The sequence below is a fragment of the Austrofundulus limnaeus genome, unplaced genomic scaffold, assembly GCF_001266775.1.
Source record: "Austrofundulus limnaeus strain Quisiro unplaced genomic scaffold, Austrofundulus_limnaeus-1.0 Scaffold49, whole genome shotgun sequence".
NCBI lineage: Eukaryota > Metazoa > Chordata > Actinopteri > Cyprinodontiformes > Rivulidae > Austrofundulus > Austrofundulus limnaeus.
The window spans coordinates 202,610-227,124 of NW_013952451.1; the positions used below are offsets into that span (position 1 = coordinate 202,610).

The 24,515-nt window shown below is 39.5% G+C and overlaps 1 long non-coding RNA gene across 1 annotated transcript in view; it reads left to right on the forward strand.

The window, feature by feature from the left end:
- Positions 1 to 24,515, forward strand: part of LOC106517468 (uncharacterized) — a 28,985-nt gene that overhangs the window by 3,562 nt on the left and 908 nt on the right. The gene's annotated exons all lie outside the window — the stretch shown is intronic.

The window sequence follows — 24,515 nt, forward strand, 5'->3', positions numbered from 1 at the left end:
ATATATATGTATATGTGGCACACACACACACATCCTTGTACTTATTGAATTTCATTCATATTTGTAACTGCATTCATGTCTAAGCCAGTCATTTTCCCATAACCCTAACCATTACTGGTCTATGACAAACTAACATAATTCACACCATATTTCTAAACCTAGCTAGTAGAGTGCAGTAGAGCTGCAAAAAAAAGGGAAGACAGGGAAAGGGTCCTCACTTTACACCAAACACCTCACTTTGATAGTAACTATTTTGCAAGTGACCCTCACTCTCTAGCAGAAACAAGTACACATGTGCACACACACACACACACACACAGTCAGAGGCCCAGGAATACGCGGCCATCTGCTCTTATGTAATCTGTATTTTTCCAGTTTGGAAGCTGGAATAAATGAAAGCATCTGATACTCCTTAAAACTGCAGTCGTCTGCCAGTTTAATCTCGTTTTTACAGCATCATTCTTACAGACTGACATCATGTTTGTGTTTGGGAGTGCGCCGCCTCGTGTGCGCTCCGTTTCTGTGTCGTCATCATGTTTTGGTTGCTGGGTGCCAGCTTCACGTCTGCTCCGTAATTGCCTCATAAAGACATTTTTATGTGGGAATTGAAAATGCAGAATCTGGTAGCTGCATTACAGAGACAGGGCTCATCTTCTTTATGGGTCAGTTTTTAAGCATCAAATTACAGTTGATCATTTTTAGCTTTTTTTTTTTTTGTTTATTTTATTGGAACTTTATTTTGAAAGTACTTTAAAAATTGTGATTTTTTTAAAGGCCAGGCTTGCTTAAAAATTTCATTGTGYGTTACAGTGAACTGGCTGTAGCTGCTACTTTTTTTAACCTTCTTTCTTTGTTATCAGTTAAATATGCTAAGTCATAGATGATTGCTGTTCTTTCTTCATTTATATTTTTTTAAGTGGGAAATATTGTCATCCTATTAATTCGTTGATACCTCCAATTAAAACTGAGCCAGTGACTGAGCAGGAGTTGGGCATTTTGGCCATATTGCAAGCTGAATTTTAGTCCAAGGAAGGGAATTTTAGTCTCCAAAGTTAACATATTGAGGTGGTCTACAACTGTCACCACAGAGATGGAGGAGCATTAAATACTGTAGACCACCAAGACCACCAACTAACTATTCTTCAACATAATAAATAACCTGATTGACTTGTGTCTGTATTTGTTATGGGTGTATTCTGAGGCATGTTGATCAAAGCAAAATTAATGACTGGGGTGCAGATCTGCCCTTTCTATGTCTAATGTCACATGATGGTTGCAAAATGCACCAACATGCTATAATCAAGTTCAGCATTAGTTACACTAATGTTGCAGATAAGCTCTGAATAAGTCAAAAATATGCCTGTATATGTTCTGTATTTGTTAGGGACAAGCTATGGAAGGTTATATATTGGTTCAACTTGTTAACAATACATATCTATACATCCAAAAGAAGTTTCCAGTTAATTTTTAATTCCATCCTCAGTGTGTTGGACATAATTTTCATACATCAGCGTAGGTTGTCTGACATGTTATCGTGTGACAGGGCCCTCCGAAAGGTCTGTTCCACTTCTCRGTTTGTCCAGGAGGGATGAGTCACCCTCAGCAAACAACACAGTTCGATTTTTACCATCGGCTCAGCTCGGGCGCGGAGGGAGGGAACAGACACAAACTGTTTACCTGACCTACATTCTGTGTTTGTGTCCTGCCACGGTGCGAGTGCAAAGACTCGTGTTTGAAAGGAAACATGCCCACACGTTTAATAAGCTGCTTCCCAGATTCCATTGTCGGGCTGACGGAGCGGAGGAGGAGCTGCAGATGGATATCCCCTTTTTGTTTGCCCACAGCGGTGAAAGCTGATGCCCACATGATGCCAAACATGACGATGAGTAATCTCACTGTCAGGCTGACAGAATTTAGTCAAACCTAAGTTTTAAAAAAATACTGAGTGTGTCCTATAAAAATACATTTTATTGCAACTTTTTTTTTACACCTGTGGTGGTGGAAGAACAATGAAATTCCTAATCAAAAAAAATGGTCATGTTGCAATATTGATGGACTTTAATACTTATTTTCTGGTCATGATGACTGTTTATATCTGATACTTCATTATCAGAACTGCAACTAACAAAAGTCCCCTCCTATTATTACTCATTATAAAATTAGGATTTGAATGTTTTGGTGAACATCTGAAATGACCATAAGACCATGTTTCACAGTTTGCGGACTCAGACTTTCGCAGACTTTTTCATGAACCCTAACTAGCAGTAGAATGCGGTAATCCCCATAAGTAGGGATGCACGATATATCGGTATTGATATCGGTATCTGCCGATATTGGTCATTTTTTAGAATATCGTATCAGTCCGATATTTAAAACTGGGCCGATATTAACATCCGATATTGATTTCCCACTTTTTAGTTTTGTGTTTCTGTTTTAGGAAGGGGAGACGGTTGGTTGAGCAGCATCTGTTTGATCATGATAGTAATATTGATGTCGCACAGCCAGGAATAACTGAAGTAGGAGCCATGTCAAAGATCTGGTCATTTATTTACCATATCAAAAAAAAAAAAGACCCAAGTGTGTTTGTGCGTATATGTATAATATAATTTGTGTGTTTGTGTAATATCGGTAAATATCGGTTATCGGCCATAACAGCAATAATTATATCTGATATCGATATCGGCTGAAATTTTRATACCGGTYCATCCCTACCCATAAGATCACGGAAACCGTGCAGTAAAGAACGTCATTGTTTTCTCTTGTACTACTCTTACTTTGTAAAATTTTGTAACATAAACATTAACGTAAATTTCGTCCCATTGAAAAAAATACAGTATGGTACGTGACACATGCCCTGTGCCCGCGCTCCGCCTGGAACGTAGCATTTCTACCTTCCAACAGTTTGCTGTGTAGTACCGAGTACTGTTTCGCTTGTTTTATTTATTTATTTATTTATTTATTTATTTATTTTTGGTTGGTTGGTTGGTTTTTACGGCACCAAACGCACCATAGGCATTTTTTTTGGATGGCATCCAATATTCCTACTTTTTCACGATTTACAGGTACTCTAAGAACGTAAAGCCTGAAAAAATTATGTCTTCAGTGTTGATCTATCACTTGTTTCTGCTGTGATTATTTATCTGAATTCTGTTTGAAAGCACTGAAATATCATTAGTTGTCGCATCATGCAGAGTTGTTTCTCTCATTTGACCTTCAAGTTAAGATAAATACTTTAAAGAATAAACATTAAGTATCACTCTCATGTTATTTTTCTTTTGTGTTTGCACCTCATAAAATCAGATGGAACTGGATAGAATCATATGATGTCAACTGTGTGGTTCAGTGACTGTTATGGTAACACTAATGAAGTATTTATGACGTCTGATYAGAAGCAACCCTCACCATCGCGGAGTGGCGGTCAGCTGCTCTTTAGTTTGACAGCATCTTTTTTGTTAGACACACAGTTTAGATACTGTTCATCTGCTGTAGAAAGATTTAAAACCTGACACTCCTTTTTCTGCTACTTGTCCACCTACCGTATTTTTAAGCACACCCTGTCCAATATGCTGTCACAGTCAGATACTAGGACAGGAAATGGGTGGGAAAGGCTGAAAAGGTTAGAAGAGAAAAGTTTAACAGACCTTCACAAAACCTGGGTCTTTAAATTGAACAAAACTGTTTGAATTCTGCCGTCTTGACTCTCTCCTTGCCCTGTCGTCAGTTAATGACAGAGTGAAAGCTGCCAGTCTCCAGTGGTTTTGTCTGTGGTTGAGTGTGAGGACATCACAGGACATCCTGCTCTGCACTAAAGGCAACCTCATCCAGAGGTCGGTCCAGCTGTCACTCAGGACCTCCAGAAGCTTGTCTGCAACAACAGATTTAAGATTTAATTAACCAATCTGTCTGTGAAGGAAGGATGTACTTATAGTTTTTTTTATTTTATTTTTTTGTCCTGAGGTGAAATTTTAGACTTGGTTAGATTTTATATTGTTTTGGAGCAGATATGATCTGGTTTGGATCTGATGTGCTTGCTGTCTCTGGAGGAGGCGGGGCTCTCTTCACTCTCCTCCTTTGTAAACCAATAGGACCCAACCTGCCATCTGTGGGAACTGATACTCTTGCTGAATCATACTATTAAAGTCCTCCGTCTTTCCACCATCTCTGGTCTGCCCTCTCTGCCCCTCCTCTAAAGCCAGGCTGAGGGGTTGTTGGGTTTGCGGAGGGTATCTTATCTTATTTCTGGGGATGTAGATGTGTTTGCCAACTGGAGCTAAAGTCTTCTTCAGGCTGAAAATAGCTCAGTGTTACAARAAACTGAACTCCAAGTAAAGGTTTAAATGTATTTGACACCAGAACACATGCACTGTAAAAGGAAAAATGAAATGTTGGATTTACTTAACCAGGTTATGTCAACTGTTCCACTTAACTGAGTTGAGTAAATTCAAAGCAATACACCAGTTTTTTTAACCAAAGAACACGAGTATTTTGCTTTGAATTTACTCAACTCAGTTAAGTGGAACTAGTTGACATAACATGGTTTAGTAAATCCAACATTTCATTTTTAGAGTGATTGAAATGTGTTTGAAATTAAGCAATGAATATAAAATAAATAGAAACAGAAACAGTTTGTCAGTCTTATCCTGCGATATTCCTAGAAATCAGAGTAGGCAGAACTGAGCCGGGTCAGGCGTGCCAACACTGCAGCAGATTTAGTCATCCTTGAGGACGTGACCTACTATCTTGTAGCATTGGACACTTTTGCTGACCTGAACTTGCAGATTTTGTTACTTATTCTGCTTACTTTGTGCCTGTGATTGATCCTTTGAGATTCTGATATTGCGCACATTAAAATGTATAAATTTTCAGGATATTGTGTGACCCTTGCCACTGCTAAATAGTGCTGGAAAATAATTCAGTATTGATATAGATCACGATAAAAAAAAAAGCTTTGATAACGGTGATATCCTTTTAAAGTAATTTGATCGATGTACATTACATCAGTGCGTGATGATGTACACCTCTACGACAATGCTTGGTGCTACCACTCTACTCTACGCTAACAATGCTACCTGCGACACGGTGGATATCTGCGCCAAAATGAGCTCAACTGCTGTGAGTGAACAGGCATCCACATTTGGGAAAAGAAGCAGAAGAAATAGTTAAGAAAGATTTATATACTTTACGATAAATATACTGTAATTCTGTGGTGTGGAGTTGGTTCGGGTATCAAACGTCTGATAAACTTTGCTGTAAAATGTGCTGGAGAGTCTGGTGCAGACTCGCAGCAGGAACGCATCAAATGTGTTCCACCGTCGGGTAAAGTTCCACTTGGTAGAACATTCTGAGTGTATGAAAAAGACATCAACATCTCCCCATCAGCAGCCGTATCAAGCAAAGTGAAGCCAGTGCTGCAAACACAGACAAGTATGGCAGACCGTTGTGACAAAATTGGCTTCATTARGCTTACATTCCAGATATATGACTAGATAAAGTTAGTTAAAATATCTCTTTCTTTTTTTGCCACTTCAGTAGAAAGCAGAACTGAATATCTGAATATTAGTATCTTAGCTTCTTCATCATCAGCGGCTTTTTTTAATAGGAGAAAAAGAAAGAGAAAGAAAAAAGTGAAATGTAATGAGAAAGAGTGAAAGAGAGATTAGAAGATATGTGAAATACTATATATGTTGAGAAAACACAAGACAGCACCCCCGACTTCTTGGCTCCACACCTACAAAAACAAAGATAGCAAAACCACAGCAACAGTTACAAACAGTTAAAATATCTCTAATTTTGACAAGGCAAAATACCTATTTGAGATACACTGCCTGGCCAAAAAAAAATGGTCACACTCTAATGTTTTGTTGGACCTCCTTTAGCTTTGATTACAGCACACATTCACTGTGGCATTGTTTGGATAAGCTTCTGCAATGTCACCAGATTTATTTTCATCCAGTGTTGCAGTAATTTTTCACCAAGATCTTGCATTGATGATGATGGTAGAGTCTGACCGCTGCACAAAGCCTTCTCCAGCACATCCCAAAGGTTCTCAATAAGGTTAAGGTCTGGACTCTGTGCAGCCAATCCCTGTGTGAAAATMATGTCTCATGCTCCCTGAACCACTCTGACAATTCCAGCCAGATGAATCCTGGCATTGTCATCTTGGAATATGCCCATCARATCAGGGAAGAAAAAATCCATTGATGGAATAACCTAGTCATTCATTGTAGACAACTGACCTCATTCTTTGTGCACAAACTGTTGCTGAATCTAGACCTGACCACTGCAGCAACCCCACATCATAGACCTGAGTTAAATCCAGGTGGTCATTCTTTTTTTTGGCTGGGCAGTGTATCTCTAATTACTTTCTGATATACTGTAAATGATGTCAAATTCAGCATCACGTTGTATGGAGGCTCTAATTCAAATATCTGCAATAAATTGATGATTATTTGAAACGTATATTTCAGATATCAGTAGTTAAATTATGACTGGTCATAAAGTAAAATTGAGATCTCTCTCTTTTTGTTCCAACTAGTCATAATTACAACTAAAATGTATTGCATCATTTAGATGCAGTAAATAACAGTTTTTCTAACATTTTTGTTATTTATAATACTTCGATTCGATAAGTATCGAGCTATCGAAATCGACAAGTTCGATTTAAGGAATAGTTTTTCTGTAGAAAGTTGTGTCACGCAGAAGCTGTTTCTTTTCCTGGAAGCAGAGCAACTTCAAACATTTGTTTATTGGTGGAATTAACATCAAAATCTTTCTGCTCATCTTGTGTAGCTTTTTTCTGTTATTTTTTAAGGGCATTTGTGAAAACATTGATAGTGACAACAGAGTGGCAGTTAACTGACACCTCCAGCCTCTAATGGAGATACAGTGGGAGGAGGAGGAAAAGGAAGAGGAGGAGGAGGAAGACAGTTTGGTACTGTTGACCTGTCACTTTAAGCCCAGCAGGCTCATCCTGGTCCTGATTAATGGTTCTGTCTGCAAGGGAAAGAACTTCAGCGCCTCCATTCTCATTCACAGAAGCCCCTGTTTATTGGCCCACAACAGATGGGCCCCCTTGACTCCCCCTTGCTTTGTTGCACTTTTCCTGCCTTATGGTCCCAACACCCTCCATCATAGTCAATGGGTTCCATGACAGTGACACCTGACCTACAGGTGACCGCTGCAGCATGTCCTCCTTCAGCGTGTCACCAAAAACACTAAAATCTGCAGCTCATCGCTCGGGCGTCCTCCAGYTTTTACTGCGGCAGGTTTTATCGGCTCTCTTTGTGTCTTCGCTCTGCTGGAGAGCGTTGTTCTGACAGGATGACAGATCTGCTGGCATGTGCTCATTAAACAGACATTCAAATGCTAGCTTTTCAAGCTAAACTTGCATTTATGTGTCCAGTTTGGAGCTCTTTTTTTCCTCCTGCTGCTGTGCTCTCATTATGTTGCTAATGGAGGCGCAGACAGAACAGCAGCACGAGGGAGGAGAGAAGTTGTCCCGTGATGTGCTTGAAGGTAAACACTAACAGAAAAGGAGGATTCAGTATAGATTCGTCTGCATCGCTGCCACCCAAAGAAGAAGAGTTATGGGTATTCAATTCAGTGTTTAGTGCAGGAATGAGCAACTTAAATAATGGAAGGGTCCACAGTCTTTTGTTGAAGCTACTAGAGGACCACACCACTGTAATAAAAGGGTTATTTTTACAAATGTTTGTGTACATATGTTTATTAAACCAACATACAGTTCTGTAACTTAACATATTTATGTTTAAATGCATGTGTAACAGTTGTACTCTTCTTTAATGAATATTAATACAAAATGTTGGAAGCACAGAAAAAATAAACACGTACTTTAGCAAGCTGAAGTGTAACAACAAAAGATAGAGTAAACTTCCACAATGACCATACATGTTGTTCAAAAATGAAATGGTTACAAAATAGTAGGAACTGGAATGAGACTAGTATTTCTATATTTATATTTTACCTCTTGCTATCATTTAATATTATTTGTTTTAATGTAACTAAAGCCAACTTTGTATTTAGTGGCACAATAAGCTATATTGCAAAACCTGAAAAAATGTCCATGTTTGCAAAAATTTTTATATTTAAAGACAGATTCAGCTTGTATTTGCTTATCAGTTGGTTTAAAAATAATAATTTCACTGAAAAATTACGAATCTCTAACATAACTGTCTCTTAAAGTGAAAGGCAGACTTTTTGAAGTTGGGTTCTGTGGAAACGTTATAGACAATAAATATCTCAATAACTATATTGTTTTATTTTGACCACACTGACAAGCTAATGGCTAGTCCAGTCAAGATCTAAATAAACTTTTTAGCTTTTGCAAAATTCCATGTGAGCGTTAAGAGACAAAATCAGCCAGTCAGAAGTTTTTTAATAAGTRAATTAATCTGTAAGTTCTCGTTCAAACATAGAGAAACTGGTGCAGCGTTGTCTCTTATCAGTCGCCCCACTCTCACAGTGTTCAGTGTGCCAGATTGTGAATCTAATAACCAGCCTTCGTTTTTTTTTTTTTTTGCCAAATGAGACAAATGCGGCACCAGACTGAGAGGAACACCTCGTGTCGGAACTCTGAAGCTTTCCATTTGAGCAGCAGATTGTCGTTGCTTCGTGAGGAATTCTACATTTTTGGATGGAGAAGACGGTTTAATTGTTACTCGAGTACAAATTGAATCCTTTGTTTAGTCCTGGGATTTTGAGCGTTTAACATGCCTTATCTTGCTGTGACGTTGGGACATTGTTTCCTCTTCCTGCTGATGGCTGTTGTTCTTTTCTCTATCAGGAAGAAGCAGGACTTTTACAGTTGCTGGCGATTTACCACAGATTAGAGCGCTGTCCTCCAGTGTGAGATTGCTTCGCTGCACTGTAACATCACACGAAGCATTTAAAATGTAAGCCTGTTGGAGTGCAGAATGTAAAGGAAAGGACCTTTTCATGCTTAGAATGCAATTTATTCAGGTAAAGATGTGCTTCGGTCAAAGATCTGTTGAAACTCCAAGTTCTTACATTTAGTCCTTGGGCATATTTTGTTCTTCCCATCCAAGTATTTTCCTCTGAGGCTGAACTTTGACTGCTCTATAACTGACCGTGGCACTTTTTTGACTTAGTGGCAGGTAGAACAGCCTCATTTATGAAGAATAAAACGGATCTGTCCATCTGTAAACAGATTATGGATTAAGAACATTAGAGAGGAGGCAAACCTTCACAACTCTTCCCAGATTTCTTCATTTTCGCAGGTGAACATCTTTTTATTTCATAAAGCTTTGTGCTGCAGGGTGTAAAAGTTTTGCACACAAATTTTGTCTTGTTCTTTCAGTAAAGTTTGGTGAGTCCTTGATTGTTTGTTTATTTATTTATTTATTTATTTATTTATTCTTTTATTTTTACCTGCAGAAGGTTTAGGTGCACATCCTCGATCACTTTTAAGGAGTATCTGTTCTAAAACGAGTGCTTTGTCCACATTCTTGGTACAAAGACTAGTGGAAAAAATATTCACAAAGTGATCAGGTAAAGACCTCAGTAATTTATTGTGCACAAACATATTTCATACTGCAGACAGATATAGAGAACAGTGAAATCACAGAAAAACAAGCATGCCAACTTCTTACCCAGGCTTCTTTCAGCTGCTTTAAAAATGAAAAGGAAAACAATTGTTTTCATACACAGCTCCCTCCTTGCATGATAAGGCCAAGGAAGACGCAGGTGAGGAGAGCTTTTAACCAAAACATGATGACACACTTTCTACAGTTGAACTATAAAAAAGTAAAACATAATATTTTCTGTTTCTATCCAAAGAAAAAAACAGAGACTTAATGTCATCATGATAGATTCTGTTACTAACAGTGTAGAAACAATTATATTAATAATGATTATTAATATAAACAGTTTTGCAGCCACAGGATGGGTTTTTTCCCCTTACATAGAGGAGATTGTTCCTGGTGKGGACTGGACTTTTCCAAGTCTGCCTGTCCTTGATCCTGTTCGAAGTGTTCACGGACAGGATGTCAAGGTGTAAAGCAGAGGATGTCCTCAGGGTCTCATTTTTGGTTTTTGAGGATGAAATGAACTCGGCGTTTATTAGAGCCGTTTCCAGCCATGTGTGAGTGTTCAGTGGGCAGAATGGGGGTCAACTTTAATCCAGGTCARATCCCTTTGAAGGTTTTTCGAGCAACAATCTTTTTTTTCTGGGAGATGGCCTTGGGGAACACCTAGAACCCAGTGGATGGAGGAACCACACGAGTACATAACTTTTTATAACTGAACTGAACATTGACATATAGATCAATTGTCTGTTCTTCCAAATCATCCAAAGCAATAATTAGTGTACAAAAAGCACTTAATTTCTGTCTATAAACTAACTTCACAGCTTCACTCTGTTCTTGAAGGAGGCATGAAGTAATCTGAGAATTCATCTGCTGGAGGCTGATTTATGACACCACGAGCTAATCAACCAATGCTTCTGTGTTTTACATTAGATTTCTGTGTGATGGGTGGGAGGGGTTTCCCAGGAGCTCGGAGCAGTGTGTCTCGGGCTTTGAAAGGTGTGTGTGAAAACGAACGTCAGACAATCGTGACCGCGCGTTGACTGTTCTGTTTCGGATCAAGTATACTGAGCCCTTTAGAGTAGCTGAGTCTTGATGACGAGTGATGACAGGAGGGAAGGAGAGATAGTATGACAGACTGAGGTTTTGTTTGCAGTAATGAGTCAAACTTGCTAACAAAGAAATAAACCGATTATTCAGATTTTACCTTGGAATTTCAACTGGCCAAAAGCACCCATGCCTTAAATGTAAATTCCTCAGATTATTATTATTATTATTATTATTATTATTATTATTATTAGTGACCTTTTATTTAAAATCAGGCAAGTCTCATTGAGATCACAGATCTCTTTTCCAAGGGAGGCCCAGGGGAAACCTTTTGTCCGTGTTTTAGGTGTGTGAGAGGAAACCAGAGTACCTGGAGAAAACCCACACAAACACGAGGAGAACATTCAAACTTCACACAGAAAGAACCCAGGTCTGAACCGAGGATCGAACCCAGGACCTCTATGTTGTGAGTAGGGTTGGACTTAATCGTATCGCGTGCAATTAATTGTCAGAAAAACATTAGTCGGTTATTTTTTGGCACTTGACGATTAATACGATTAATGCCACCAGGCAGAGTCCACTCGATGCTCCTCTCTGCTTCAAATATGACGAACATTAAAAAAAAGTTATGTAATTCAACACAATTTAAAATTTGATGTATAGCCTGTAGTCTGTAATTTTGACATAATTTGGAACAGATTTTTATGAAGAGCAAATCTTTCCCACTAAATTGGTCATGTGACTGGGACAAGGGTGTCCAGGGACTCCAGGGGATTAATCATCAAATTAATCATTATTGGCTAAATACCCCAATTAATCGTGATTAATTTGTTGTCAATATTGCCCAACCCTAGTTGTGAGGCATCAGTGCTAACCACTGAGCCATTGTGCTGCCTCCTAGTTTGTGAAATGATGTTCCGCTGTACCAAATTAACAGTCGATAAGATGCTTTGCTAAAGAAGTATGAAGGTAAACCTTTTCATGTGACCCACCTGTGCACACGTCATCGTTTTGCATTAATCACGGCAGCTGATCAGATGCTTTTGTCCGTCACGTCCTCACATCCACCGCGCCTCGGTTTAATCTCTCCGGGCTTGAGCAAACTCTAAACGCAGAGATTGATGCTTTTCACCGAAACYGCCATGTCAGCAGTGTTGCGCTTCAACACTAAGCCCCCCGAGCAGACCCCTGTCTACCATGCCCTGAAAAGGAAGGCCGATCCTGTGGGACCACCGATGTAAAGTGGCCTGGTACTCATCACTTGCTTAAGGTGTTTTGTCTGAAGCCGTTTCTTTTTTTATTCATTTACTCGGCTGTTTGAGCGCTCCTTTAACATTAAACAAGCGATGGGCTGCCGTGTAAATATTTAGCCAGCCTTGTTTGGGAGAATTTAAAGGGGCCTGAAGGAGCGAACGAGGAGGGATGTTTTAACTTTAGACTTCTGTGACTCGGATAAAAGAAGCCGATTTTAGGTGTGCTTTTAATAGAAAAGCCTCAAAGCTAAACCTGTTGTTCCATTGTCATGAATGGAAATAACCGTGTAACGTTGTCAGTGGCGTAAAAGTTTTAAGAAATTGCTTTCACGTGAAACGCCAGAAAAGTTTTGAAACTCCACTTTGTTCTTAGATCTGTCTACTACAGGTAAGATATTAAATGTTCGTAAGCTTTTCACATAACCCCACTATAAAATGTCTGAAATTACTTAGTAGTTGAGGAAACTGGATGGTTATCTTAAGGGGAAACAGAAGTGCCTGTCAAGTCAGTCCTGTAACAAAGGTCACTACCCATGAAAAGTAACGGCGCATCATCAGAGCAGCCGCCAGTGTTCATTTGTTAAACTTCCTCATTTATGACCACATTTTTTAATTAGTCCATCTTTAGATGACAGTTTTTTATGTTTCTTTTCTTTACTACAGATAGTAATTTGTCACGTATGGGATTATTATGACCCCCGCACGRGAAGCGTAAGTGGGAGTCACATTGTTTTTGTACTTTTTTTCAGTGWTTTTTGGTCAACCGTAGCACAAAAACGGCTGCACCAATCAACYTGAAARTTGMCAGGACTGTAGATGAGTCTGACCTACACTGCGCCAGCCAACGGTTTTTTGATAGACCCCATATTTGAGGAGGGGGCTCCTTTCAACGAGGGGGTGTCAGTACATGCAAAATCGCTTATAACTCAGAAAGTGTTCAACATAGAAGCTTCAGATTTCTTTTGTCCTTTTGTTCTGATGAAGCTCTATCCATCAGGCCCACCAATCAGTGSCCCCCCACCCCGACCCCCAATTTATCTGAAAAGGGGGTATCTGGACATACAAAAATGGCTATAGCTCAAAAACTATTAAACATAGGAGCTTCAGATTTCCGTTGGTTGTTTAGCTCTGATGAGGGACTATCCATCAGGTCAACCAATGCCCCCCCAAAAAAAGACCCCCACCCAAACCACTGCAATTTTGGGATGCACCTAGTAGTATGACATTTATTAGGAATAAAGAAAGACTTCTGAGTTCTGGTGTATTTGTGCATGCGGGGGTCATTATGTTACCGCTATGTGTTGTGTAGTTTATTTTTTCTTTTTCTAGAAGTTCATATATTAGGTGTCACTGTGGTATGAAGTTCATATGCCAGGACTCTTTCTCCTTAACATGTAGAGCGTCAGCTGATGCCCCCCAGACACAAAAAAGTATGCAGCACTTCATAAACTACTTAAATAAATCAGATAAGTTGTTCCTTTTACAATTTACAGCGTAATGTGGTTCATCGTTGGGTCATGAAGGAATTTTCGCATAAGAACATGAGAAAATTAAAAATGTCTTCGAGTTTTTACTCTTCTTTAAATCAGTGTTTATGAGTTTTTGTCGTTTCTTCAGCTGCAGCAAATTAGGGGCTGAGACAAACTAGAAAGGCTCGAATTAAATTTTAATCCAGATTTTTTCTTCCCCCCATGATAATAGTGTCATTCTTGCGACAGGAAGCCAACGCTGTGCCATTACACTGCTGATGTGAGGGCTTGTTGTCCCTTTATTGGATTTGTGCAGGAAGTTTCTTAATGATTGCATGTGGACATAAAAGAAGAATGAAGTGAGTGGAATTTCTTGAATGTGACTGACAACAGTTGGTCTTGTATCATCATTAGCAAATATGCGGTTCCACAGGAATCATGGGTTTTTCAGCTGTAAAACTATTTCACACAAATTAYCATACACAGAGAAAGTTAAAATAATGTACCTTTTTGAATAATGGCAGTGTTTTATTATGTTATCAGCTGGTCGTGACCTTTAATCAGATTTTGCCTTTCTAATATTTGTAACACTGTGCTTTAAATAAAATGTCATAAGCTGTTTTAATAACTAAGATTGATTATGTCTGATTAAGTATTTTTAAAAGACGTGTCAGCCCAGAATAACTTAACCTCAAACGGTTGAAAATGACTGTTTCACAAGAGGATCCATGTTTATGATTTTAGCTCCTTTTAGCGGCTAAAATCTGGCCAAAGTTTTGACCCTGAGAATTAAATTTGATATCTCAGAAACACGATTGATGCAGGACTTTAAAGGGACATTTCAGACATTTTAAAATTAAGTTGTATGGAAAGATTATTAACAAATAACATCTTATCTCAACTTGAAGAAGTGGGGTATGTTTTCTGACTGGATTGACAACTATTTATTTCTTAGACAAGTCTTTTTTATTTTTGAAACAACTATYTGTTTATGTTAAAGGAAATAATCCCAAATTTACACACCCATTAAATTCTAATGAAATACAATAATGGGCTATTTGTGCTCATTTTTTGTTATGGATTTGAGTAAAGTCGTGTAAAATCTCAGATCTCGCTTATCTCCCAAAAGTGCAGTGGTCATGGTGACTGTGTTAGGAGGGACTCCTCATCTGGGTAACAAAGATAGTGAAAGAGAAGACCCGAGACGAGTTCTGGGAGGATCATTATCTGGGAAGAGCCAGCAGCGGAGGAGCAGATAATGTTGCAGCAGTAGTTTCTGTGTAACTGAAGGGAGTGCAAACTGATCACATCCTTTCTCTACAAAGTCTCAGAGTGTGTGTTCGATACCCGAAAGATAAATTCAGTTTGGGGTGTCACCTTGAGAAAACAAACATCCGTTTTAGGTTGTTTACAAATCACTAAACAAGTTCATATCTCAGAACGAACATATTTCTTTTAGGTGAGAGTCGAGCTGTCAAGCAGTGAGGAAATGTATCGTTGATCGGTGAGTTGTATGTTTTGAAAATCCGAAACAACAAAAGAAGCGTTCATCCATTATTCATGTCGTCTGGTCCACAGCGAAATATACAACCATGGTCAGTATTTCACTTTCATGAGATGCAGCTCATATGTCGGGTCTTTCCTTATGAGAAAGATGAGAAATGCAGCTGACGGATGTGAATCTCCCAGCTATGGTTTCACTTATGTTGGCTGTGTAGAACTGCCTAATTCAAATGTATGAAAATGTGTTCCTCTAAAATGAGTTGAGATGAAATAGGTTTGTTCCCTGTCGTTTAATGAAAGCCTTTATAAGCGTAGTCCTCTGGTCTGAATGCTGCTGTTGAACCCTTCACTTTAAGGGTGACCATTCATTCTGGATCTGCACCTGTTGAGTGGCGCGTAGGTCTTTCCCATTATATGTCCTGAATTTACAACCCTRAGCTGGAGGGAGGACCGTGCACCCGGCAGAGCGGCAGCAGCTGGGATGACTTGGTGTAAAAAGACGACGAGAGGGCGCTCCGCATCCCTCCTCGAACCTAATAGTGGCCCGATTTGACTCGGTGGCTTCGTCAGCTGTTCATTTCTGTCTGATCAAACAGATTTTCAAAGAATCTCTCTTCACGGCCCCATCTGTAGCTATTCATGAAACCCAAAGAGAGGCAGGAAGAGACCCAGTTTTTCATATGTGTGGTCTTTGGCAAGACGAAAAATGGATGTTTTTATGAAGCTAGCAGCTGTGTAGGGAGTCACATAAGCAATGCTGAGTCATTACAAGGAATAGCTGAAAAGGCTTGAGCCATTGGCTTTATGATTTGCTTGTGAAGGAATCATATTGCTCATTCTCACTGGATAACTGGCGTAGGATGAGGAGAAATCCCTGCTTTGTGAAGGAGTGATTTGAGGAAGTGTCCATTCACTGAGCAGCTCTGTTTTCCTGATGTTTCTCTGGAGCAGCTGTRGGTGAGTGCTGGTAAATCTCTGAAATACAGACTGCTAACGAGGCTGAAGACTTGGACTTGAACTCAACATCACACTGTGCTAAGTGACGAGGATTCCTTTCTGCATCGAGGGAATTTCCTCAGACACAAACTCGGCTCTAGCTGGAGTAGTCTAATTTACTCAGTGTTTTCTGACGTCAGGTTCCCACCGTTTTGGCTGGCGAGCTTCCTGTGGTTGTTCAGAACAATCCAGACCAGACCTTTAACCTCCCCCGCAGGATTGTTTCTGCCAACAGGTGCCCTTTGTGCTTCTCAGCTCAGCTCAAGAGGTTTCTGGGTAATGAGCTTGTTGCTGATGAAAGATGGGTTGCAGTTCATGCCAGCATCAGCACTGCTGCACATTCCTGTCAGTTCATGTTACAGCTGAGAAACGAAGCAGCTGGAGTCGCTTGGCTTCAGCGACTCCAACGAGATGTTGTTTCATTCGGCGAGTTAGAAGCAGATCCAACTGATCTTTCATGACCCATTAACCCACTGAAGTGGATTTATCAGAATGGCTATTGAGACCCAAGAAGTGTTGTCTTTTTTTCTCTCCGGTTCAGGATTGAATTCCAGATTAACATGGAAAAGCTTTTCCAAAGCAGCCAGCAAGGGATGGGAATCTTAAAGCACAAGCTCTGTGTTTCAATTTTGTAGGAAGCAGATAACGACTAAGAGGCAACCAGAACCTGGTCTGGGATTCAGTCAGGGTTTTGCAGGTGCATTTTCAGGTTTTGCTTTATAACTGACTCTTCGTTAAGACGCATCTGATTCTCAAAGCTCTTCACGAAAACAGTATCAACATGTCAGATTTAGTTAAACTAGAAATGTCCCTGGTTCATATAAGATTTTAAAATTGTCAGTAGATTTTCAGAACCTGAGAGACCTGACACATGATGATAAAAAGTCATGGATGTACAGCCTCACGGTAAAAGACAACACARCACACACAAACAGATTTCACTCATGAACCTTCAGATGGGAAATCTCGTGAGATCTTTCGAGATCAAACGTGAGTTCAGAGTAAATAAACATGGCTGATGAAGAAGTGGCAACGGTGATAGTTTGTGGATTGTTTTTAACACAGAAACAAACAAAACAAAGACGTCTTAAAATCCACTTGACTTTCTTGTGAGCCGTGGCAGTTTTGTTTGTCTTCTGTATTTAGGATTCCCCACGTGTTTCAGTCACCTCACTTTCTGATTGGCTACACGTCACATTCCATAGGCTGCGAGCGCGTTTGTTATCAAGGAACACCACACATGGCAGGAATATCTTCMAAAATTATCTTTAGAGCCATCATGTTAATCAGGGCATCCTTAAGAGTGTTGGAAGGGATAAATCAGGTCAAAAATAGGCACACCAGGCATTAGAAACTCTGTTCTGATCACAATTCCTATAGGCGCTTTCAGAAGATAMTATAGCTAAAACAAACAGCCCATTCAGTGTCGATGCTCCCTCTGGCAGTTCATAAGTCTCCAATGAAGATGCTCTCTTACCGTACTCAAATACACTCAGAGTACATTAATTAGTGCAGAAATAAAAGAGGCATTGAAAAAAACCTCAGCTACTGTGACATGTTGCTGTCTCTCAAGCTGCTGATAAGAGCAGCAGGAGTCGGTGAATGGCTCCTACCCGTTATGTGCACAAACCAAAGTACATCCAAGTACATCCTTTTAGTAGTCTAGTTTAAACCAGCCCCTTGTCCTTCGCTTTGCTTCGTACAAGGATTTGGACCCTCGGCTATAGAGAAGCGATTCTTGCTGGAGGCGTGGCCTCTGTTGAAGTTTAAAATGATTGGATCAGTTGGCCGCGACGTTTGTAGCCAGCTCCACTGTGAAGGAGGCTAAGCTAAGAAGCTGACCGGAAATTGCGTGCGCTGTAAACAACCCTAAGAGGATAGAAGTGCCGAGCTGAATCAGACGGCTGTAAATGATGCTGCAGGCTTTGTCAGACAAATTTAKTTTAATTTGGAAGCCTTATCAACACAGACTGGCTTCATTCACTTCCTCCACTGCCATTGCTAAACTCACAAGCAGACACTGTGCAGAAAATCAATGTCGTTCAAAACCCCGCCTTCTGTTTGCTGGTTGGGCCAAACGAAATTCTCCTGAAGAAATCCTCGTCTATGGGAGAAGTCCCAGACGGAGCAGTGAAGGGAAACTAGAACTGAGCGGAACTGCATAGGAAGGCAAGGGCCAGGCTATCCTTTTAGGGTTTTAAGTTTCAAAATATTAATAATTGTAGCCAGTCTGTGGCAGTTAAGTTTGTATTTGTTTCCTCCTCTGCACGTAGCGCAAAGATTTTGACGACCTTGAAGAAAAGAAAAGAAAAAAAAACACACTGAAACTTAAAATCCAAAAGGTATCTGGTGTTCGACTTGAGAAACCCACGGTTGTGTGGACCTCAAATGTGTCGGTTGCGCTGCACCAGCCCACCTTTTTAAAAGTTAAAGGTACCATTTCTGTAACTACCTCACTCGAAGGTACAGAGGGGCTACAGAGGTGGGCTGTTTCATAGGGATGTCCCGATAAGATACTCGGTATCTGTATCGGTGGCAGATACGGCCATTTTTTTGAAAATCGGGTAGAATCAGATTTAGTCGTGATCGGGTCGATCCAGTTTTCACGACAGTTTTCAGCATCATCATGCTTTACGAATGCCGTTAAGAAGTCAAGACGCACACAAGTATGCAACCATGTCCACAGTGTGGGAACACTTTTCAATAGAAAACAATGATACTGAAACTGCAGCTTGCAAAATCTGCAAACTGGAGGTTTCTCGTGGTGGGAACAGCAGGGCTCGCTTTAATACTACCAACCTTGTCACTTGGAAAGAAATAAAGAAATAAAGCTATCGGATCGGTATCAGAAAGACTAGRCATTAAAAAAATCGGATTGTATCGGGAGCCAAAAAATCTGMATCGGGACATCCCTAGTGTTTCAGTCCCCTCTCTCCGTTCAGCATGTCCTCTGAATAGACCGTGGTACAGTAACGGTAATGGTACTGGGCATCTTAACGAGGCTTCTGCTACAAAGAGATGTTTGTTAAATACAAACTTAAGGAGTTACTCTGTTAATCTGTTGCAGTAAGTGCTGAAGCTTACAGTTTAAAAACATTTTTTCTCTGTCACGTTTGCACCCGCTGTGTTTGTGACAGGACAGACAGATGCGTTCAGGACACGAAATGAGTGCAATTTTCTCCCGCATGCTGATGTTGACGGGACTCACTTCTTTTTTTTTTTTTTTTTTTTTTTTGCTAATATGATGCAGAGATGGAGCTGTTACAGGTGGCTAAAGAAGAGCTAAATAAGGAGCAGGTGGAGCATGAAGGTGAATCTGGTCCATCACTTTTTGGTCGTAAAAACAAAGTGCAATCAACCTTTTAAACCACAAACACATCAGTCCCTGAAGCAAATGCAACTGTTTTCAAAACATCAGAGTATTTTTAGTTAATTTAGTTGTGTAGCATCTGACCTCAGATGTTTTTGTTTAAAGTGACAACAGTGTTCTGTGTTTTTTATTAATTGACCTTTTGCACATTTCAGTCATAACGCATGCACATTCACCGGAAGTAAGGGGGATCATTTGCCGTACAAGTCGAGTGTTTACATTCCTTCCAACAATAGCAACYGGGAAAAGTGATTTTTGTAGAGTTTATAATTGTTCGAGGCAGCGTGACCAGTCAAAGATAAAGGAGAAGCTTGCTGCGTTTTCCAAATTTCCCTAGAAAAGTCGAGCAAAGCTGCTATAAGAAGAAAGCTGTGGCTCAGTGCGCTTCGCCGTCGTGACTTCACTCCGACGAAACACAGTAAAGTGTGTAATCATACATAAATAATAACAGTTGCTTCACAATGACATCCTCTCGAATCTGCGGCACACTTTTCAGGGATTTTGTTGATTGGTTGTCCACAGTTTTCCGAAACCATGCATCGACATTACAGCTCGCCATCATCACCTCGCACTTTCAAATTACGTTCCCCCTCACTTTGTTTTTTGCAGGAACGATAACTGTGGCGGCATTTCGCCATCCAATCAAAACATTTGTTTCATGCATGCTTTGTAATGTGCAAACTGAGTATGTCATTGTAGTTTTACAACAGGCTTTGCTTTAAAATAACTAGCGTATATTTTATTGGTATTCTTTGCACATTTAAATAATTGAAGGTCCAATTATTTGTAGCCTCTAACACTGAAAAATCCTGGTGCCCTTACAGTTTCTGGTGGATGGCAGCCAACCAGTTTTCTGCATGACCCATTGTAGACGAGACAATGCCTTCCAGCACTTTTGTTGTCATGTGACTGACCTGGTTTATTCAGCATTAGATGTAATGGGATTTCCCCCGGTGCACCAGAATCACAGTGCAAAATGTCATCCAAGCTGTCCTGCATGCCCGTTGCATTAGCAGTACTCAGTTTGGTCTCTGCGTACTGTCTTATAAATAACTGTGGCGCATAAAATGAAAGTGCAGGTTCAGATAAGATCATACAGCGCCAGAGCCGCCACAAGCTGCAGAGGTCCATGTGACTCACAGCTGACGTTTCATCCGAACTGCGCTCAGATGCCAGCCCTCCACAAATAGGGTGAACTCAGTGGAAAAGGCAGCAGCGGGGCACGGTGCCAGCTGGGCCGTGWTGGTTACAACCTCACCCACATTCTTTGTGATACCGTCACCCCCCTGGAAATAACATTTTCCCAGACACGTGGCGCTCCTGGTTTTACAGCCGCTTCCTCGGCTGCCCAGGAAATCAACCTCTGTGTGAACAAATTGAAAATAGGAAATGATTGAAAAAGCTAGACCTCTTCAGATTCATGATTACCAGCTGATATGGGATCGTTTTCTTTGCTCCCGACCTCTAATGTACAATGTGCTAATTTTAAGGTCAAATATCCTGGCAGGAAATCCAGGTTTGAATGACCCATGTTTGCAGCAATATCTGCATTATCTCCTTTTAAATAACTTTTTGACCTGAGTGGGATTTTGACCTGAGTGGGATTTCACACAGAGCTTGACGTTATTTCTTTCTGTCACCAACACTCACTCTTTACGTCTGCTTATCTTTACTGTTGACGTGTGTGACACATATTTTTCTTTTGAAGTACCATTAAAGCATGTGCTTCGCCCAATCACACCTCTGTAGACATTTTGATTATCAGATGTTTCCTCTCACAAGTAAACAAGGTAATGTCCCCGAGTGGTGCTGGTAAAGTCTCAAGCAACCCACTCAGGCGTGAAMCAACTCAACACCTCCATACATGTCATGTTTTGCATTTAGGCGCACAGCTTTTAAAGGCGCAGCGGCACAAAGCGGAGGAGGAGCGGGCTCAGCTGTCCATGACGACACCAGTGCCTTTAGCTTCACAACCACTGTGTTAAAGTGTTGTGTGTAGCTGTTTGCTAAAAGTTCTTCATTGTGTTTATTTACTACTTGATGTTTTAAGCTCTAAAACCCCATCAGAAACCTTGTTCAACCACAAGGAGTATCAGTTTCACTCCTGAGATCTTGGTGGTATCAGGAATTTTTTTAAATATTTTTATTTTCCATCTTTGCAAGTTTTATGTAGAATATGTTCATTTAATGTAAATGTGCAGTCTTACAGGGTACATATTGTGAAAAATAACCATTTAATATATTTTATTAGTCATTTGGTTGTCAGTACACTAAGAAAAAAGATTTGATTAAAAAGTTAGAAAAGCACCATCATGTTTTGTTTTTTCTTTTTTGATGGTTAGGAGGATTGAGAATACTGCATATCTACTGCTTACTGAATAAGAATTCGGTAAGCAGTAGATATGCAAACATTGTGCTTTTGGTTTGATTCATTCTTTGGTTTTCTGTTTCAATAAATATAAAATGAATAGAGTGAAAACAATGGGGTTTTTTTGTTTTAAAACTAAATTAGAAAAACATTTGCAAAAACAAGAAATTCTACTTTTTTATTTTAATGGTTGACATAAAGACAAGAATTACATTTTGTTAAAGCCGTGTACCATTCAATCATTTAGTTTTTTCGTTTGAAACAAAAGAACAAAGAAAAAAAAAACATTTTTTCCCATTTCCCTTTAGTGCACAAAATGAAAAATCGGATAACAGCTTGAATCGGTGTATAATAATTCAATCCATGTATGGTCCGTTATTTGGTTTTTACGTATAAAAAAATGCGAAAAGAAAAATTGGGTGTTTTTTTTAAACTAAACTAGAAAAACGACAATTGCAAAATTTTAAAAAGCTATGTTTTTCTCTTATTATTTTAATGGTTGAAGCAAAGACAATGGGGTTCTCAAACATTTTGGGTCTGGGGACCCCTTGCAAGGGTGAAAAATTTCCAGGGACCCCCTCAAATACCCCATGCTGTTTAAAAATATTGTACCGTGATTTTAATCCCTAAATGTCATGGGAATATTATTTTTGGTTTGGTTTAATGTTTCTTTTACAAGTGCATTGTTCCCCATGTGTATCTTTTAAAATAAAAACCAAATTAACAATTTATTGACATTTTTGAGGACCACCAAGATATGGCTCATGGACCTCAGTTTGAGAACCTCTGTGTTAGTGCACCATTTGTTACTTTTTTACTGAACCGGAAACCCTGTCCTGAACTCCCGGTGCATTACATTTTCACTCTCACCATGGATATGTTTGTCTTATTTCAAGGGTGTCAGTGCATCTTATTGAGAACTGGTGATCTTATCATGAACAAAATCACTTTGATATTCTAAGTTCTGCAGAATAGGATTCAAGTGCAGCTTATGGTTTCTGTTTTRAAGCAGTCTTCCAGTCATTAGCTAAAGACTCTTCTTCTTAGCCGACTTCCATCATTTCTGGTATCACTTAAACAACCGTATGTTTTATTTCAGAGTCAGAAAACTAAATCAAAACTCAAACACTGTGGATTTAGCCAGAGTAAGACAGAATAAACTGAACCGACTWGGATACAGGAGGTGGGTAGTGATTTTACTGCTTCAGTAACCGTTGATGTTTTCAGTCTACGGTCTCAGTCCGCCCGTAACTTTTCCCCTTTGTAAATTTCGTAAGCTTCCCAAGTGAATGCGCCTAATTGTTTCATGAAGACAGAATACATTGTGCCAGCTTGGTTAGAGGACGTGGGTAGTGATTTTATTTTGAAACGGGAAATGAGAGAATGAAACGTACACGGATCTAAAATGACAACCGGATAGTTTAATTAGGATTTAAATAGCTGAAGCAAAAATCAAGGGCTGTGAATTTTTAATTAGTGTGATTTAACATTTAGATTAAAAAAAACAGAAAAACAGTTGTTTCTTTTTTGCATTTTTATTTTCAAACAGGCAAAGCAATGGTACGGGCTGGTATTAGATTTCAAGGTTTTCTCAGTATAAAACAGCAAATTCGCTTTTTTTTCTTTTTATCACGGCAATCCTATTTTTTCTTTTTTTTTCTTTGTATAGGATTGCTGAATTTTTATTTTTTATTTTTATTTTAAATTTCCATCATTTTTGATATCGCTTAAACAACCGTAAACCAGTTTAGGCAGTTTAAAGAGCCAGTTAAGGAGGCAGTTTTAGACTCTTTTATGAGCTAGACTCCGTGTGTAATGAAAAAATACTTTTTTGATTTGCTCTTTYGGTCAGTAAAATGATTTAAGTCAGTAAAGCTGACCCGATGATGTCAGCCTTACTTTTACTCTGTAGATAGGAATGTTTTTGGACAGAACAAGATCTGCTGCAAGTTGTTGCTGTTGCCTTTATCTTGACTCAGTACAGAGCCTGGAATACGTTCATTAAGATAACATTCGTATGTTTAACAGTATATATAAGTTGGCCAGAAACTTGTTATCATGTCTTGACAGACAGCTGTTCTAATTGTGTCAATTGCTGTGTTCCTGTAGTTGCAGTAAACATCTCAGAAGACCATTATTGAAGCAACTTGATTGTTCCTTGAGCCACGTATTCCTGTTACTTATTAAATAAATAATTTCTACAACACAGTGTATCACCACACCCCTCCTGAATCACCACATCTTAATAACTCTGAATACCCTTCCCCTGCAGTGTCTTTTCATTTAGGCTGTTCATTTGTTCACGGGGGAATCCCCTAAACCTTTATGCTTACTGAAAGAAAAAAAGGACTGGTTAGTTTTACATTTGATCTGGTAGCAGGTAACTCAATGAGTCATGGCTTCTCTACTAGAGGAGCAGCATCCGCCTCCTCTTTCTTTTAATTTTTTTTATAGTTTCACAGTTGAGTGAATCGGGATGTATTTGTCTATTGTATTTGTTTAATTACACATTTGATAAATACATTTTTTGAAATTTTTTTCAAGTTACATATTTTAAAAACAAATGTTTGCATCATCAGTCCTTGCCTTCCAGTTATATCACAAACATAGCCGTCTCTGTTGTGATGCTAGTTGGTTGTACGTTGGTGTTCTAATGTACTCATCGGTTGCAACATTGGGCCTCTGTGCTTTGTATCCTGGGTAATTGTAGGATTCTGCCACCAGAATTAATGCAAACCCACAATGTGAGCCCTGGAGTGACATATAAAGCATCTTCTTTGACTGATTCACTAATTATTTTGACTGACTGTCAAATGCTCTGACAACTGCCTGATAACACCTTCTGTTTACTCATGATGCCACCACGTCTGCCCTCTGGTGCTCAATTGTTGAAATCTCCATCACTGGTTTGCATTTGAGCCAAATGATACCCAGTATATATATATA